The sequence below is a fragment of the Mandrillus leucophaeus genome, unplaced genomic scaffold (genome assembly GCF_000951045.1).
Source record: "Mandrillus leucophaeus isolate KB7577 unplaced genomic scaffold, Mleu.le_1.0 Scaffold1124, whole genome shotgun sequence".
Taxonomy (NCBI): domain Eukaryota; kingdom Metazoa; phylum Chordata; class Mammalia; order Primates; family Cercopithecidae; genus Mandrillus; species Mandrillus leucophaeus.
In genome coordinates, this window is record NW_012099477.1 from 23,460 (window position 1) to 42,712 (window position 19,253).

Consider the following 19,253-nt stretch of genomic DNA (forward strand, 5'->3'; position numbering starts at 1 on the left):
TTGAACTTCAAGATAAAGCTCCAGAATGATCAATTCAAAATCACCTTATCACTTCTATTGAAAAGGACTCCATGAAACATACAGTTCTTATTGACCGTACACGTAAGACAAGATACAAAAAGCAATTTATTTTTATGTATTTTCACAATAATTATTTCATGGAAAAAATATTTCTAAAAATTAAATGATAATATTGAATCACAAATGTTAACATTTTTAAATTTCATTTTAAAATATTGGGACATAGTACTAACTTTGTATGATTAACTTTTACCATTTAAAAAAGAACAGTTTCTTGATTTGAAAGCAGATATTAATTCCATTGACTTACATTGTTTCTTTTTTTCCCTTTAGGCTATCCTTTGGAGGTATAAGTTCTCTCAGCTTAAAGGTTCTTCAGATGATGGCAAGAGCAAAATCAAATTTTTGTTTCAGAATCCAGATACTAAACAGATTGAAGCAAAGGTAAACCCAAGAAATTCATCATATAACCCCTCTAAACCACATTAATGTCATTAAGGAACAAAGAGGGGAAACCTTTGGGGAATCACAAGAGCAAAAACACACATTCTCTGCTCATCTTGAAATATCCCTCATGTCCAGAAGAATAAACTTACTTTAAGATTTTATTGGCAAATTTTCACTTAAAGGCAGCACTTAAAATAAATTACACAAAACTAATTGCATTTCTTAGTTTTAATTCCTTATGAACTGCATTTGTGTCAAACTAAAACAACATCCTGGGAACTAAAGCAGTCCTTTGGTGGTTTCATTCTAAATAATAATTAAAAATACTTTGTAAAAATCTGACTTCATATTTACATAAATTTATATATTTATATTTTGTTTATATACTTTTTTTATACATTCATAAATCTGCCTTTTTATTACCTTAATATAAAATTGACAATAACAATGTTTGCATTAGAATGAATTATAAATGCATTATCTCAGTATGGGGAAAAGGATAGATAACAAATACAAAGTGAAAAAATTATATCTATGAACATGAAAGCTCAATATAATTTTTCAACTATGAATTAAAATTACCATATTTCTATTATACCCCTTTACTTATTAAATTCAGGGATAAGGAGCCTTAGCCTGACATTCAGAACCTTCCCAGGAATGTCCCTTGAAGATATTATAGGCAAAGTCTCCTGTAACACTGCTCTCCTTCTTTTAACAAGGTGACTCATTGTAGCCTTATATATCTTCTGCTTTTCTCTTAACTGTTTTCCTTAACTTTTTGTCTGAGTATCTCTGGAGATGTCCCATTCTTGTCTCTTACTTGTCTTTGGACTCGTCTTTTCTGCATCTTCCTAGCTCACAGGTTATGTAATGTGGGAACTGTATCACTGTATCGTTTCTACAGCGAGCTCCCTTGCCACTGCATGCATTGATGTTTCCAGGGGGTCGCCTCACTTTGTCTCCCATCAGTTTAGACAAATGCTTTGATAACTTCTTCCACTCCCTTTACTTTACATGCCTCATAAATTTTTAACTTAGAATTCTAACACAACCTCTTCCATGAATATAGACCCATCTCTGCACCGGCCATTTCTCCACTTCTCGCTACTACTCCTCTTCTCCCACCTCAGCTACCACTGATCAATCATTTACTTTGTGCCAACCATTTATTCCGATAATATCAAAGAATGCATTACCCTTGTCCAAAATGTTTTACCTTTAGCTCTTTGTATATTTCTTAATCTTTCAAAGCCCAGCCAAATTTTAATACTGGTGAAAGATGTTAATATTGTCAGTTCTGTATTATTCTGGCATTTATTCTGATGGGGAACCTCAACCACCAGCTGCTGACAGCAGTATAGTATTCAGTTACTTACCCTAACACTTTTTAATGAGTCAACAAACCCTTTGCAAAGGAACAAGAGTGATAAATGTAATTTAATGGCTACTAACTATGGTATTTAGATGTTAATTTAGTGTAGCATGTATTATACATGCAATTAATTATACTGACAAGTTTACTAGGAATTACCTGTCAGCTGATAAGTATTATTCATTCTTATAATTTTTGTGTTTTAAAGTTTTCTTTCATATGTAATTCATTAAGAGGTAGTATAAGAAAAGATATTTGGTTGAGTGAAATTCTCAAATTGATAGGAAGTAATTATAGAATAGAGAAAAAAGTAGTCTTAAAAATAATGAGATTATGACATTTGGTGAGTTGTTGAAATTCTTTAAAGTCAGCATCTCTCTTTATAAAATAAAAGAAAATAATATCTCCATGGGTAATACTGAAAATATCCAGTAAAATATGACAACTATTTAAACAACAAATAATGCTAGCCAATCAGAATGTTGGCCAGACCTACATAATTGTTTAGCCGTACTTGTGCATATCACCTGAACATTACCTCTGCTGACAAAAAATTGTGTAAGAACTGAAAGCAGGACTTTTACTAACTATTGTATAACCTCTATAACCACGACTTGTGAGCAGTAAGCTAACATACCATCACAGGAGCAAAGCAATTGTAGTGTGGATGTTCTTGTGTGGACGTAAGCTTTTATTTCTCTGGGATAAATGCCCAGAAGTGCAAATTGCACCATAGAATAGAAAATGTTTGTTTAGTTTTAAATAAAATTCCAAATTATATTCTATAGTGGCTACAGAATATAGATAACATATAAATAACATTTTATATCCTACCAGTAATTATAAAAATCCCGTTTCTCTACATCCCTGCTAGGTTGGGGTATTTTCACTTAAAATTTTGGTTCTGCTCATCATGGGCTTCATTTACATTTCCCTCAAGTCTGATAGTGATGAACAACTTTTTATATGCCTATTAGCTAGCCATATATGTTATATCCTCTTTGTTAAGGAGATTTCTCTTCCTGTTTCTTGCCCATGTTCTGACAATATTGTTATATTATTATTTTTTTGTGCCTTCTCTCTATTTTTCTGTTAACTCTGCTAGAGGCTTTTCAAAGAACCACAGTAATTTTTACTGATTTTTACATTGTAGTCTGTAATCCATTCAATGAATTCTGCTCTTTTAATATTTGCCTATTTTTTAGTTGCTTTGACTTTTATATTGCTCTTATTTTTAAATTTTTTGAGATAATATTTTAGATTTCTGATTTGAAATGTCCTTTCTAATATAGGATTTAGTTCTATAATTTCCTTGTTAACACTGCATTTGCTGCATCCCCAAAATTCTGACATCTTGTGTTTCTATTTTCATCAGTTCAATATGTTTTTATTTCCTTTAAGTCTTTCGATTTGACAAATGGATTTTTTTCCTTTCCTTTTTTAAATAGACTTTAGTTTTTCAGAGCAGTTTTAAGTTCACAGCAAAGTTGCGTGTAGGATACAAAGATTTCCTGTATACCACCTGTCCCTACACAAGCACAGCTCCCTCTGTAGTCAACATCCCCCCCTAGAGTGGCACACTAGTTATAGCTGATAAACTTACCGTGACACATCATTATCACCCAGAATCCATGGTTTACATTAGAGTTCACTCTTGGTTTTGCGTATGTTATGGGCTTTGATATGTATAGTGGCAGGTATCTGCCATTATAGTATCATAGTCATTTCACTACCCTAAACATCTTTAGTGCTCTTCCTATTCAATCCTACCTTCCCCCAACCCCAAGAAACCACTCATTTTTCAAACTTGTCTCCATAGTTTTGCTTTTTTCAAAATGTCATATAGTTGTATCATGCAATAGTTACCCTTTTCACATTGACTTATTTTACTTAGTGATATGACTTTAAGTTTCCTCCATGTCTTTTCATGACTTAATAACTGATTTCTTTTTAATACGGAACAATATTCAATTTTCTGGCTGTATAACAGTTCATTGATCCATTCACTTGCAGACAGACGTCTTTGTTGCTTCCATGTTTCATAAATTATAAACAAAACTGTTCTAAACATCCATATTCAGGTTTTGAGTGGACATAAGTTTTCAACTTCTTTGGGTAATATCATAGAGTGTTATTTCTAGATCATATGGCAAAAGAGTGTTTAGTTTTTTTAAAACTGCCGAACTGTCTTCCAAAGTAATTGTAGAACTTTCCATCTCCATCACCTGTGCATGAAAGTTGCTTTTGCTCCACAATCTCACCAGTATCTGTTGTTGTCCATGATCTGGATTTGGACCATTCTAATACACATGTAGTGGTATCTTATTATTGTTTTAATTTGTATTTACCTGATGATATACAATGGGGCACATATCTTCATATGCTTATTTTCGTCTCTCTATATATTTTTGGTAAGATGTATGTTAAGGTTTCTGGCCCATTTTTAATTGGAGTTTTTGTTTTGATATCATTGAGTTTTAACAGTTCTTTGCATATTTTCATTAGCATCTTTTACCTGATATGTTGTCTGCAAATATTTTTGTCCAATCTGCAGTTTGTCTTTTCACTCTCTTGAGAATGTCTTTCATAGAGCAGAAAGTTTTAATTTTAATAAGGTCCAGTTTATCAATCGCTTCTTTTGTGGATCATGCCTTTGGCATAGAATCTAAAAAGTCATGGACGAAGCGAAAGTCATCTGGACTTTGTACTGTGTTATCATCTAGAAGTTTTTATATTACTGTGTTTTAGAATTGGAGCTGTGTTCCATTTGGAATTCATTTTTGTGAAGGGTGTACGATTTCTGTCTAAGTTCTTTCTGTTTTTTGCATTGCATGTGGATGTCCAATTTTTCCAGCATCATTTGTTGAGAAGGCTATATTTGCTCCATTGTATTTTTTTGCTCCTTAGTCAAAAATTAGTTGACTGTATTTATGTGGGTCTATTTCTAGGCTTTCTATTCTGTTCCATTGATCTATATGTCTGTTCTTTTCCCAAAATCACTCTGTCTTTATGACTGTAGCTTAGAGTATGTCTTCAAGTTTGATAGTATTAATCCTTCAACTTCCATCCTGTTTTTCAATATTGTGTTGGCTATTCTGGGTCTTTTGCCTCTCTATATATGTTTTAGAATCAATTTGTCAGTATCCAAAATTACTTGCTGGAATTTTTATTGGAATTTTATTTAATCTGTAGTTCCAGTTTGGAATAACTGACATCCAGGCAATATTGAGTCTTCCTGTCCATGAACATGAAATATATTCCATTTATTTAGCTCTTCTTTGATTTATCAGAGTCTGATAGTTTTCCTCTTATAGATTTTTTGTTTATTTAATTAGTTTTATATTAACTTACCTGACATGTGACCGAGGATATCTTTCCCTTTTTTATAATATTAGTAGAAAATCTTTGGATTTCCCACCCTTAAGTATGATATCAGCTGTTGGTTTGGTAGGTAATTGTTATCAAGTTGAGGATGTTCCCCATCTATTCCTAGTTCACTGAGAGTTTTTATCATGCATGAGTGTCAGATGAGTTTTCTGGATCTATTGATATGTCATGTGATTTTTCTTCTTTAGCCTGTTGTTTTGATGTAATACATTAATTGAATTTCAAATTTTGAGAAAGCCTTGCAAATAAACTATAATAGTGGATTCTTCCATTTCTCCTTGAAGTTCTATCAGTATTGCCTTACATATTTATATGTTCTTTTATGAGGTGTAAACATGCTAAGGATCGTTATGTCTTTTTGGATAATTTATTTACCATTGTCTAATGTCTCTCCTTTTCCCTAAACCTTTCCTTGTTGAAGTCTGCTCCATCTGGAATCAGTAAAAACTACTACTGCTTTCTGTAGGTTAGTGTTAGTATGGTACATCTTTCTCCATTCATTCACTTTTAATCCGTGTATGCCTTTAATATTGAAAGAGGATTTCTTGCAGATAACATATCATTTGGTCTTATTTCTTCATCCATAATGTGCTTTTAATAAGCACATTTAAGACCACTGATGTTAAAAATAGTTTTTGATACAGTTGGATGAATATCTACAATATTTCTTATCCTTCTGAATTTATTGCCCTTGTTCTTTGTTCTTATTTTAGTCCTCCATGTTTCACAGATTTTGTAGTTTTAACATTTAACATAATTCCATTCTCTCTCCTTATTAGCACAACAGTAATATATATTTTTACTTTATTAGTGGAAGCGCTACACCTTGTAAAATATGTTTACAACTAAACCAAGTCTGCCTTCAAAATAACACTACACTGATTCACAGGTTGTGTATTTTATAATAACAAAATCCTCCTAATTCCTGCCTCTCCTTCCTTCTATTATTGCTGTTACTCATTTTGCTTATACATAATACTATAGAATCTAATACATTGTTATTATTTTGAATAAACTGTTATGTGTTAGATAAATACTATTTCATTCGTTTCTTTTTTATTAGAATTTGCATTTTCTGCATACATTGCTTATTTGTTCTTGCATGTGGTCTATTTTATCTATTAAAGCTTGAGGCATATTAATCATAGTTATTTCAAATGCCTGTTCTAATAAATCCTATGTTCCTGCCATATCTGCACCTGGTTGTGATGCATACCCTATCTCTGTAAACTGTGATGTCTTTTTTCCTTGTATTGTGGTTTGCAATGTTTTCTTTTTTAAATTGTTTTTATTATAATTTAAGTTCTGGGATACATGTGCAGAACATGAAGGTTTGTTACATAGGTATACAGGTGCCATGGTGGTTTCCTGCATCCATCAACCTGTCATCTAAATTAGGTATTCCTTCTAATACTATCCCTCCCCTGCTGCCCCCCCGCCACCTCTTGACAGGCCCTGGTGTGTGATGCCCCCTCCCTGTGTCCATGCGTTCTCATTGTTCAGCTCCTACTTATGAGTGAGAACATGTGGTGTTTGATTTTCTCTTCTTGTGTTACTTTGCTGAGAATGATGGTTTCCAGCTTCATCCATGTACATGAGGACATGAACTCATCCTTTTTTATGGCTGCATAGCATTCCACGGTGTATATGTGCCACATTTTCTTTATCCTGTCTATCATTGATGGACATTTGGGTTAGTTCCAAGTCTTTGCTATTGTGAACAGTGCCACAATAAACATACGTGTGCATGTGTCTTTATAGTAGAATGATTTATAACCCTTTGGATATATACTCAGTAATGGGATAGCTGGGTGAAATGTATTTCTGGTTCTAGATCATTTAGGAATCACCACACTGTCTTCCACAATGGTTGAACTAATTTACACTCCTACCAACAGTGTAAAAGCGTTCTCCACATTCTCTCCAGGATGTGTTGTTTCCTGACTTTTTAGTGATTGCCATTGTAACTAACGTGAGATGGTATCTCATTGTGGTTTTGATTTGCATTTCTCTAATGAGCAGTGATGATGAGCATTTTTTCATTTGTCTGTTGGCTGCATAAATGTCTTCTTTTGGGAAGTGTCTGTTCATATACTTCACCAACTTTTTGATGGAGTTGTTTGTTTTTTTATTGTAAATTTGTTTAAGTTTTTTTGTAGATTCTGGATATTTGTCCCTTTCCCTTGCCAGATGGATAGATTGCAAAATTTTTCTACCATTCTGTAGGTGGCCTGTTCACTCTGATGATAGGCTTTTTGCTGTGCAGAAGCTATTCAGTTTAATAAGATCTCATTTGTCAATTTTAGCTTTTGCTGTCATTGCTTTTTGTATTTTGGTAATGAAGTCTTTGCTCATTCCTATGTCCTGAATGGTATTTCCTAAGTTTTCTTCTAGGGTTTTTATAGTTTTAGTTCTTTATTTAAATCTTTAACCCATATTGAGTTATTTTTTGTATAAGGTGTAAAGAAGGGGTCCAGTTTCAGTGTTCTGCCTATGGCTAGCCAGTTTTGCCAACACTATTTATTAAATAGGGAATCCTTTCCCCATTGCTTACTGTTATCAGGTTTGTGAAATATCAGATGGTTGTAGATGTGTGCTGTTATTTCTGAGGCCTCTGTTCTGTTCCATTGGTCTATATATCTGTTTTGGTACTAGTACCATGCTGGTTTGGTTACTGTAGCCTTGTAGTATAGTTTGAAGTAAGGTAGCATGATGCCTCCAGCTTTGTTCTTTTTCCTTAGGATTGTCCTCACTATGTGGGGATTTTTTTGGTTCGATATGAAGTTTAAAGTAAGTTTTTTTTTTTTTTTTCCAATTCTGTGAAGAAAGTCAATGATAGCTGGACGGGGATAGCATTGAATCTATAAATTACTTGGCGCATTATGGTCATTTTCATGATATTTATTTTTCCTATCCATCAGCATGGAATGTTTTTCCATGTGTTTGTGTCCTCTCTGATTTCCTTGAGCAGTGATTTGTAGTTCTCCTTGAAGCAGTCCTTCACATCCCTTGTAAGTTGTATTCCTAGGTATTTTATTCACTTTGAAGCAATTATGAATGGGAGTTCACTCATGATTTGGCTCTCTGTTTGTCTATTATTTCTTATAAGAATCCTAGTGATATTTGTACATTGATTTTTATCCTGAGACTTTGCTGAATTGCTTCTCAGCTTAAGGAGATTTGGGACTGAGACAATGGGGTTTTCTAAATATACAATCATGTCATCTGCAAACAGAGATAATTTGACTTATTATCTTCCTATTTGAATACCATTTATTTCTTTCTCTTGCCTGATTGCTTGGTCAGAACTTCCAATACTATATTGAACAGGAGTGGTGAGAGAGGGCATCCTTGTCTTGTGCTGGGTTTTAAAGGGAATGCTTTTTGTTTTTTGCCCATTCAGTATGATATTGGTTGTGGACTTGTCATAAATAGCGCTTATTATTTTGAGATATGTTCCATCACTACCTAGTTTATTGAGAGTTTTTTAGCATGAAAGGGTGTTGAATTTTGTCAAAGGCCTTTTCTGCATCTATTGCAATAATCATGATCAACAAAATGGATAGACCTCTAGCCAGACTAATAAAGAAGTAAAGAGAAGAATCAAATAGACACAATAAAAAATGATAAAGGTGATATTACCACTGATCCCACAGAAATACAAACTACCATCACAGAATACTATAAACACCTCAACACAAATAAACTAGAGAATCTAGAAGAGATGGATAAATTCCTGGACACATACACCCTCCCAAGTCTAAACCAGGAAGAAGTCGAATCCCGAATAGATCAGTAACAAGTTCTGAAATTGAGACAGCTATTAATAGCCTACCAACCAAAAAATGTACAGGATCAGATGGATTCACAGCCGAATGCTACCAGAGGTACAAAGGGGAGCTGGTACCATTCCCTCTGAAACTATTCCAAACAATAGAAAAAGAGGGAATCCTCCCTAACTCATTTTATGAGTCAAGCATCATCATGATATGAAAATCTGGCAGAGACATAACAAAAAAGAAAATTTCAGGCCAATATCCCTGATGAACATTGATGGGAAAATCCTCAATAAAATACTGGCAAACTGAATCAGCAGCACATTCAAAAGCTTATCTGCCATGATCAAGATGGTTTCATCCCTGGGATGCAAGACTGGTTCAACATACGCAAATCAATAAATGTAATCCATCACATAAACAGAACCAATGCAATGTTTTCTTAATAGTCAGGCATAGTGTACTGAGTAAAACGTGCTGTTACAAACATACCTTCAGTAATGTTGTGTTAAGATGGGGGAAGGGCATGTTCTACAGCTTGTGAGTAGGTCTCAGTCTTGTAGCTGGCCTGTACCTCTGAACTGTGGCTTCAGATGTGCTGCTCAGCCACCTTCACTTAGGTGAGACAGGATGATTGGAGGAGGTTGAAGTGGGGTATTTCCCTTCTCCAAGGTGAGTTAGCCTCTCATAAAATACCAGCAGGTTAGGCTGGTTTCTCCTGAGGGCAGACCTTGCTAAGAAGAACAGAGTGCCTTAGCTTTTGTTTGTTTCATGATCTATGGTTTTCTTTTTAATTATCTTGTCTTATTATCACACATAGTTTTAAAATTTGTGTGTATCTCCTCTACTTTAAGCACCATTCGAATCACAAATACACAGCAATTCTACAGTTTTATGTTCCTGAATGCTGTTTAAAGACAATCCTAAATTACAACTTAGATTGACTTAGATTGTAAAGAATTCAAGAGTGAAGTTCAACTTGCTACTATTTTTAAAGCATGTGACCTTACAGATCAATGAAATGTGAGGAGTGTTAAATAATCTTTGATATTACACATAATCCACACTAAAATGCTTTTAAATAAGTAAAAGGAACCATTTAAAATACAAGGAATTCTAATTAGATGGGCGTACTTAAGGCCAAAAATATGAAGTAGACATTGCTACCTTATTTATCTTTAATCCTTGCCTTTAAGACGCAAATGGATACAAAACACAAGTGAATCTTGCTTGGTTCAGAGATAGTGAAGGAATTTCCCCCATATTTAAATATATTCACATAACCAGTTATATAAATCTAAATATAAAAACAATCTCCAGTAAGTTTTAAGATGGCACTCACAGTCTTTGTGAAAAATTGAACGTTACTAATGAAGTCTAACATATATTTAGAAGGAGTGAACAGCAATAGAATTTACTGAATTGAAATAACTACTTAAATTCAAAAACTGAACACATTCATTTAACCACAAGCCAGTCTTAGTTTTAAATCAGAACTGCCCAACAAAATATTCTGCCAGTCATTCATGATCTGAATTCTGGTGTATGAGATCTCTTAAAGTACGGTAGACATAAAAAACTCATGGGAAATTTCTGTTTTGAGTTAATAGGGCAGTGGCCAACTATTACTCATTAGTAGCATTTTTGAGATAAGCTATCAAGTCTGCCTTTCTACCTTCTTCTTAATGCCAGCAAAGATCACTTTCGTTCCAGGGATGTACTTCTTGGAATTTCTCCAAATACTTCATTAGTGTGTCCTCTCCCCAAGTGATGCCTTTGTTCTTATTGGCATCTGTGTAAGAGAATCCAACAGCCTGACCCATCTTCTGCCCAAAGATACCATGGAGATTAGGCCCAGTCTTGTGCTTGCCTCCTTTTTCCGTGGTGCGGCATGGGACACACTTCTGAACAAAAATCTTCTTGCCTTTCTCAACATCACCCATATTTAATTCTCTTTTTAGTCTCTGGCATAATGAAGGTTTCCTTTCTGAAGCCAGACATCACACTCTATTGCTTTAGCTATTTTTAAATGTTTTCCCTTCCCCCTACCAGCAGTTTAGGGGACTTTTCTCCAAAATCCAATATGAGAATCTGGTCAAGGTCCTGGAGGTAAAAATTACAAAAGTGTGGAGACACTGATGACTGTGTTCCCCTAGAGTTCTTATGTCTCAGCCTTGTCCATACTGAGCCTCCAGCAAGTCATCAATAATAATTCAGGTTTCTTCACTTCAACACCAGTTTCTGCAGAGGTTTTTACTCAGTGATTTCTGTTCCAACAATCCGTGATTCTTGGAATATGACTGTCTGTCCTTCCAATTTGGATGACAGTGGTTTTCCCCAGTAGAGATGAGGAGAGTTGTTGATTTTTCAGTTCCTTTGGCTTTTTACTTGTTGCTAGGATGGGGTAGCAACTTCTAGGTTCTTACACATTGAACTGGAAACCTGAAGCTCCTGATACTTGGATTTTTAGAAAGGGAGTGTTTAGTTTCTAAGTATTCAGGGATTTATCTTTCTGGAGTTGATTTTTAGTCTGATTCCAGAGAACATACTCTATATGATTTCATTTTCTTCATACTCTATATCATATACTACATAATTTTGGTAAGGAAATTGAGGAAGACACAAATATATGGAAAGAACCCAGAATTGCATAGATTCTCTTCTGGCATCTCTATTGTTTTATTGGTTGATGTGCCTATTTTTATTAGTATTATACTGTTTTAATTCCTAGCTTTGAAATACAGTTTGAAGTCAGGTAGTGTGGTGTCTCCAGCTTCACTCTTTTGGCTCAAGATTGCCTTTATTGTGTGTGTGTGTGTGTGTGTGTGTGTGCACATGCATGTGCTTTTAAGAGAAAATTGTGAAAGATAATTCTGTGTTCAGGGGTTGGAAAAATTAATGTTGTTAAAATGTCTATATTACCCCCAAAAGATTAATAGAGTCATTAAATTTTTTACCAAAATTTCAATTTTACATTTTTAGAGATAAGCTCTAAAATTAATACAGAAACACACACACATACACACACACACACACACACACACACACACACACACACACACACAGAGAGACAAATAACCAGGGCAATCTTGAGCCAAAAGAATAAAGCTGGAAATACCACATAACCTGACTTCAAACTGTATTACATAGGTATAGGAATTAAAAAAGCAGAATACTGATTAAAAAAATAGAGACACTGACCAATGAAACAAAACAGAGAGGCCAGAAAAGAACCTATGTGATTATGATCAATTGATTTTTACAATGGCCCCAGGAATACAAAATGGGAAAAGAACAATCTCCAACAACAGGGTGACAAGAAAATGGAATTTTCATGTTGAGGAAAATGAAATTGGGTTCTTATCTAACACCATATATAAAAACAACTCAGAACAGATTATATGACTTTGATCTGGGCAATGATTTTTTAGATTTGCCTCCACAAGCTCAGGCAACAACAGCAACAACAACAAAAAATAAGCAAACAGGATTATATCAAACTCTAAAGCTTCCGCACAGCAAAGGAAATGAACAGAGTGACAAGGCGACTTATACCATGGGAGAAATATTTGTAAGCTGTACATGTGATAAGGGGTTAGTAATCAAAATATATAAGGAACTAAAACAACTTCGAAGTACAAAACAAACAACCCATTAAAAATGGGCAAAGGACTCATTTTGAGACGTTTCTCAAAAGAAGATATAATAATGGCCAACATTTATGTACATGTGAATCTATGAAGCAATGCTTAACATCAATAATCCTTAGGAAATTTAGAAACTCAATGAGATATCACCTCATATCTATCAAATGGCTATTATTAAAATGGTGAAAGATAAGTGCTGGCAAAAGTGTAGAGAAAAGGGAACCCCTGTATACTGTTGGTGGCAATGTAAATTTATACAAGCCATGTTGAAAACTGTGAAGAGCTTTCTCTAAAAACTGAAAATAGAACCAACACTCTGTGTAGAGCCAGCAATTCCATTTCTGAGTATATATGCAAATGATTTGAAATAAGTATATTGAAGAGATATCTGCAATTCCATGTTAATTGCTGCTACACTCACAATAGTCAGCACATCAACTGATAAATGGATAAAGAAAATATGGTATATTTGTATGTAACGGAATAATATTGAACCTTAAAAAAGAAGGACATTATGTCATAGAAGAATCTGGGGGTCATTATGCTAAATAAAGTCAGCCAGACTTTATTTCTGACTGACTTTCCATGTTAATTCCATGTTAATTGCTGCTACACTCACAATAGCCAGCACATCAACTGATAAATGGATAAAGAAAATATGGCATATTTGTACATAATGGAATAATATTCAACCTTAAAAAAGAAGGACGTTATGTCATAGAAGAATCTGGGGGTCATTATGCTAAATAAAGTCAGCCAGACCCAGAAAGACAAATACTGCATGTTCCCACTTATATGTAGAATCTAAACCATGGAACTCTCAGAAGAGAAGTAGTATTTACAAAGACTGGAGAATAGGGGGAATGGAGAGATTTTGGTCAAAAGATACAATGTTTTGTTAGACTAGAGTAAGAAATGATCAGTATTTGAGGGGAAAAAATGCCCAAGCTTATTGCTAGGCCTTTGCAGACATGAGTGGGTATAGGGCCACTACTTTTCTGTAGTATTTGGCTAAAGAATATCAATTATTGTATAACAGTTTCTGTCTTGATAGACTGCCCCTCTCAGGTCATGTGGCTAGAAGGAATAGGCATCTCTTGGGTTTATTGGTCTGCATCCACTGATATTTCTGGGTTTCCAGCCTCTCCACTGTCTTATTTGGGGGATATGACACAAAGAGGCAAACCCAGAGAACTCATCGTTATGTGTTGTGAGGGTCCCGGGGTCTCTAGGTTCTCCGTCTGCCTGCCTCTCCTCTCTCTTTCAGGGTGTCCTTACATTTATATTATTTATGTTGTCCAGGGTTTGTGATGACACTTAGGAAGAGGAATAGGGAAAAGTACATCTATTCTATCTCCACATAGTACTATGTTTATTTCTAAACTGTTAATGCCATTTTTTAAAAGAAAAAATATTTGACTTACTTGGATTACTCTGATTGTTAATTTCTCAATCTTCATAACCCAAATGAATAGTGACAAAAAATATTTTAAAAGTTGACAATGGAAGTATAATTATGATGTGGCTCTTGGTGTAACTGCTGAGTAGTCTGGAGGGAGAATTCTTAACATGTAGAGACATTGTTATGTAGGCTTATTTTGTAAAATAATGTTTTCTACAATGCAACGCCTAGATTTCACCTTATTTTTACATAAATATGACTTAAATAAGAGTCGATTTTATATGAGTAAACAATACTGAGGAATTTACATGGCTTAAGATAATTTAACCCAATTTAATTTTTAAACTGTTATTTCAAACCTCAAATGTTAAATAGAAAATACCTGTAAATTGCTACTAGATTATGAGTTGCAGTAGATTCTATTGAAGGAGAGATTGGAAACACAGGACAGTTTGTTCTGGTGGAGGCCACTGTCTGCATAACAAGAGGTTGGTTGTCTCCACCACCCTTACCCCATTAGATACCGTCCAATAGAACATTTTTCATCCTGAAAATATTAAACAACATTCATTAATCAAAGTCAAATTTTCTATTTCTTGCTCTTTATCAGACTTTAGATAGGTAAGCAAATAAGTAACTGTGAGTGATGTCTAAAAGTACTGTTACGAAGATGGTTTCTTAGAGTATTTCAAAATTTTATGTGACTTATGATGGAAATTCTTTTTTGCTTTGCTTACTGCTGATTTGGGAATAATAATTGAAGGCTATCATTTTCACTTAATTTTATATAGCTTAATAGCTATTTGTATGTAAAACTTTCATCAGAACAGATTATAAATGGAATGTTTGAGTATTTAAGACTTCATTATGAGACCAGACTTGTTTTAGAGGGATTTAAGATTATACTTTACACATATTTCTACAGAAAACAAAACTTTATTTCGGGGTAGAAACAAATAATATTTACCACTTTGTCTTCATGTGTCCCCATCTCAAATATATTGATGGCAAGAGAATATACCTATTTATTAACAATGCCAAAACTGGTTGAAGTTGTTTACAGAAGCTTATTGGGAGATTTTACCTATCTGCTGCCCACATGTCCTCCCATGAATCCAAGAATTCCAACAGTATGACAAGTAATTTGCAAATCTTTGAAAAATTATAGGATATAACATATTTAATAAAGTGCTACATTTTAAAATCACCATCTGGATATGATATATTTTTGAAGTTATTAATGTCAATAAAAGACCATAACCCAAAAGAAATAAATTATTAATAAGTGAAGAGATTCTATTTCATCAAAGTTAAAAAGAAAAGGTGAGCCAAGGTGTGAAATATGGGTCTGAAAATGTGGTTAAATATGGAGGCTGTTACAATGTTTCCTTCCTTTTGAAAATTATCTAAGCACTGGTGAAAATGGTTCAGAATGGACTTAGAGCTTACCCTATGTGATAATAGGGAAATATTTTCAATAAAACATGCATTTATTTAACAATTCATGTACAAATACCCAGGCAAATACATACTAACCAGGGCTTATTTAACAAGAAAAAAATGGTTTCTTTGGGGAACATTATTGCTTGAGCTGCCATATGTATTATAACATTAAACATTCTAAATACTGCTTAATTCCTTGTTTGTGAGAAAGCATCGGAAATACTGAAGAAAGTCGTGTGGGTTTACATAGGAATTGAGAGAACTTTACTTTATCTTTTTACTGTTGTTGTTATTGATATATATAAGACTAATGTCATAATAAAAAAGCCTTTTATACTTTCTTCCTCTTTTAGCAAAAATTCATAAATTCTTACTTCATTACTCAAAAAGCTTAATAAATTTCCCATCTGTTTTCCAAAGCCTCATTAAATTTCTCAGAGCTTCCCTAGTGGAACAGGGGAGTGGTTCTCAACTGAAGCCTTGAGCAGTAATATAGGTGTTTTTTTTTCTTTTTTTTTTGACAAGTTACAAAAGCTTATTTTATTGCTACTGAAAACTTAAAAGTTGTTTCTATATATGATATGCATATAGACACTAATACATCTAGGATTACTGATATATTCTCACGGTTGTTTATAACTAAATATTCTGAGTCATAATATTTTTATTTACTACCTCTAATATTATATGTTTATATATATGCATTTTTTCTTCAATTATAATTGGACTTAACATGGTGAGATAATCCCCTGATTTCAAAACCTGCTGTGTTCTACATGCATTCATGTAGCTTTATTCATTGAGTTTCATGATAATTCCCCTTATGGAAATAATGTTAAAATATTTCCTAAACTAGCATACACAGCATATTCATCTAAAGTACTGAGTTTGAGATCTGAAAGTCATGGTAGTGCATTTTGTACAGTACATAAGAGAAGGGAAAATAAATTTGCTTCTCTATTTAATGGAACAGTGCAGAACTTGGGAAGACTTTTAAATACAGTTGATCTTCGGAGGCTCTTTTTCCCCAAACATCTCCTTGCCCCAAGTTACCACCATCTCAGGTACTACAACATCATAAGAGAAATTTTCAAATATATTAAGTATTAGTGAAATTCAAGTCAGAAATTGAGGATTGACTCCCATTAATACTACTTTCTGGCTAGTCTCTATAAATCTTCATTTTCTCATTGTAAATTGTGCATTAAAGCACCTACCTTAAAGGGTTACTCTAGAGGGGAAAAAAAAGTTTCTTATTTGAACGTAAGGACTGAATACATAACACGATTAATGGAACACTTTGGATGCTCAGTTTTTCAAAGCTCCTGACTGAAGAATTCATGATGTGTTGTTGTTTGCATTTCAGAAGAGGAAGGCCGGTAATCTAAATGAATCCCTGTTTGGCACTTGAGTCTTATAAGTAAGGTCTTTTAATATTCACAAGACTGGGTAGGTATTTGGGATCCAGGCTCTCTTTCTGTCTTGTAAATAAAGGATCAGCTTTCAGTCTGTCTGGCTTTCCACAATCTCTGACTCCCTCTGGTATCTGAAACCAAAGGTTTTCTAAAATTCCAAGATCCCTTGTCCTCTCATTTCCAGCTGTACAAGGCACTGGCTGTTTAGACTACAGAGAAGACAAACGAGGTTGAGATAGAGCATCTGCTTCATAGCACAGGTCTTGCAAAAATTTGTGTTTGGAGTGCTTCATGCTGTAAAATAGGCTGAAGTAGATAGAAATAAGTTAGGGCAAAAACTGAGCTCACATTTGTGCAGGTGTGCGTTTATGTATAACTTCCATAATAGCTTATTTTATGTGAAATTTTATTATAAACTAATGATTGAATTGAGAACAGAAACGTGTGGTAAAGAAGATATCTGGACAAGATAGTGTCTCTCTCTCCCTTAGAAGAGATTTTAAACTCCTGGGAATCACTGAGGATTCTGAATTGTTTTTATTTTCCATAGATATATTTTTTCTCCTTGCATATATTTTTCAAATCTCCTACTCTCCATCATAATAGTGAATTTCTCTACCCATTTGTAGAGAAATCTCTACTACATTTTGTCTCTCATGGTAGACTGTAAAATTTACATTAACATCTTATAGATGAAACAAATCTATTAACTGCCTCCAAAGTAGTAGCTATCAAAGGGAACATGCCTATGGTATGTAACATTTTGTTTTTTCCTTTTTGTCAAAAGTAATCATTTACGAAGAGAAGAATTGTACATAAATTTTTAGTTAAGTGACTTATTTAAGAACATTTTGAAAATCAGAATTTTAAAGTTGAAGACCTTCTGGAAGCAATTTCCCAGGAGGTAAAGTAACAAAACACAGAGTGTAGTAACCAAGTACTGTATTATGTTCTCATAGGTAATTGTAGCAGAAAACACCATCATCATGAAAGCATTTAAGGTTAGAAATAATAAATTGCATTTCAACCGGAAAAACAGAATTATCCTGAAGCTATACATATGTCTATTTATAATTATTTGCACAATGAAGTAAGACTAACTGTATAAATTTAGGTCTCTCCATGTCCCAAGTAAGTTTCTTAACTGCAGTTGTCATGCCACCTTAACATTTACGGACACAGGTATCAAGATATTGGCTGACATATTTATATTCACCAAATAATTTAATATGAGAAGATCAGTGTAAACATGATATAAGAGATACAAATATCTTATTTACATTAATTTGAAAGAAATAAAGCAAAATTTTATTAAACATTGTTCTATTACATCAAGATCCTAAAAGAACGTAAAAGATTTTGAAGCAAGCAGTTTAGCAGAGATAGGCAATGTAATAAGTTTCTATTTTTATTTGCCAAACTCAGTAATGGGGATAAGGAGATTGAGATACATAATAAACCAATAACCCAAATCACAAAGAGTACAGGTTATAGTCCTTGGAAACCCATAAAGTAGAGGAAGAGAGTAAAGGATCAAAACAATAGGTTGGATTCTGATATATGCCTATAAACGCTGGAATGCAAATTAATTGATACTTACAGACCATAAACATTTTGCAAATTACTGTGCCTTAGGCATTTTAGAAATCAAAAGTGAATGTGGCCTGGATTTTCAGAATGGCACACTAAGGACTTCTGAAATTTCACTCTTCTGGAAAGGCAATGAGAAAATATTCATAATTATCAGAATCAATGTTATTCAGAATTGTGAAATAAATGTTTGGAGTAACCATACAGCATTTTTTAAAAACAAAACAAACTTCAAGTTTTGGTAAGAATGGAGAGCTTCCTACTATCCTGTCCAGACAACCACTGTGACCTTGAAAATATGCATCCTAGAAAACATGGTAGCTAGCTATAAGACCCAGTACCTCAGAACCCACTGAAGGATATGGACTGGGCTTGCAGATTCTAAAAAAGCACAATCCCAAGAAAATCATAATCATCTGACTTATCTGGAAGCTCCCTAGAGAAATCAATTTGCAGGCTGCTATGGTTTTAATATGGCTTATCCCCTCTGAAACTCATGTTGAAATTTGATTCTCAATGTGACAGTGTGGGGAGGTGGGGCCTATTGCGAAGTGTCTGAGTCATGGTGGTAAATAATGCCTTCTTGTGAGAATGGGTGGATTCTCATTCTAGAGGCAAATGGATTAATTCCCATGAGAACTGGTTGTTAAAACAAGTCTGGCTCCACAAGTTCCTCTCTCTTACTTCCTCTCTACTATGTGGTCTCTTTGCATAGTCCCACTTCACTTCCACTTTCTTTCTTTTTTTTTT

The 19,253-nt window shown here is 34.0% G+C and overlaps 1 long non-coding RNA gene across 1 annotated transcript in view; it reads left to right on the plus strand.

Moving 5' to 3' along the window:
* The first annotated feature begins 354 nt into the window (after positions 1 to 354).
* LOC105550298 overlaps positions 355 to 19,253 on the plus strand; it is a 49,830-nt gene continuing 30,931 nt past the window's right edge. The window contains exon 1 of the long non-coding RNA XR_001007684.1: positions 355 to 465. This is a non-coding gene — a long non-coding RNA (uncharacterized LOC105550298). The remainder of the gene's footprint in view (positions 466 to 19,253) is intronic.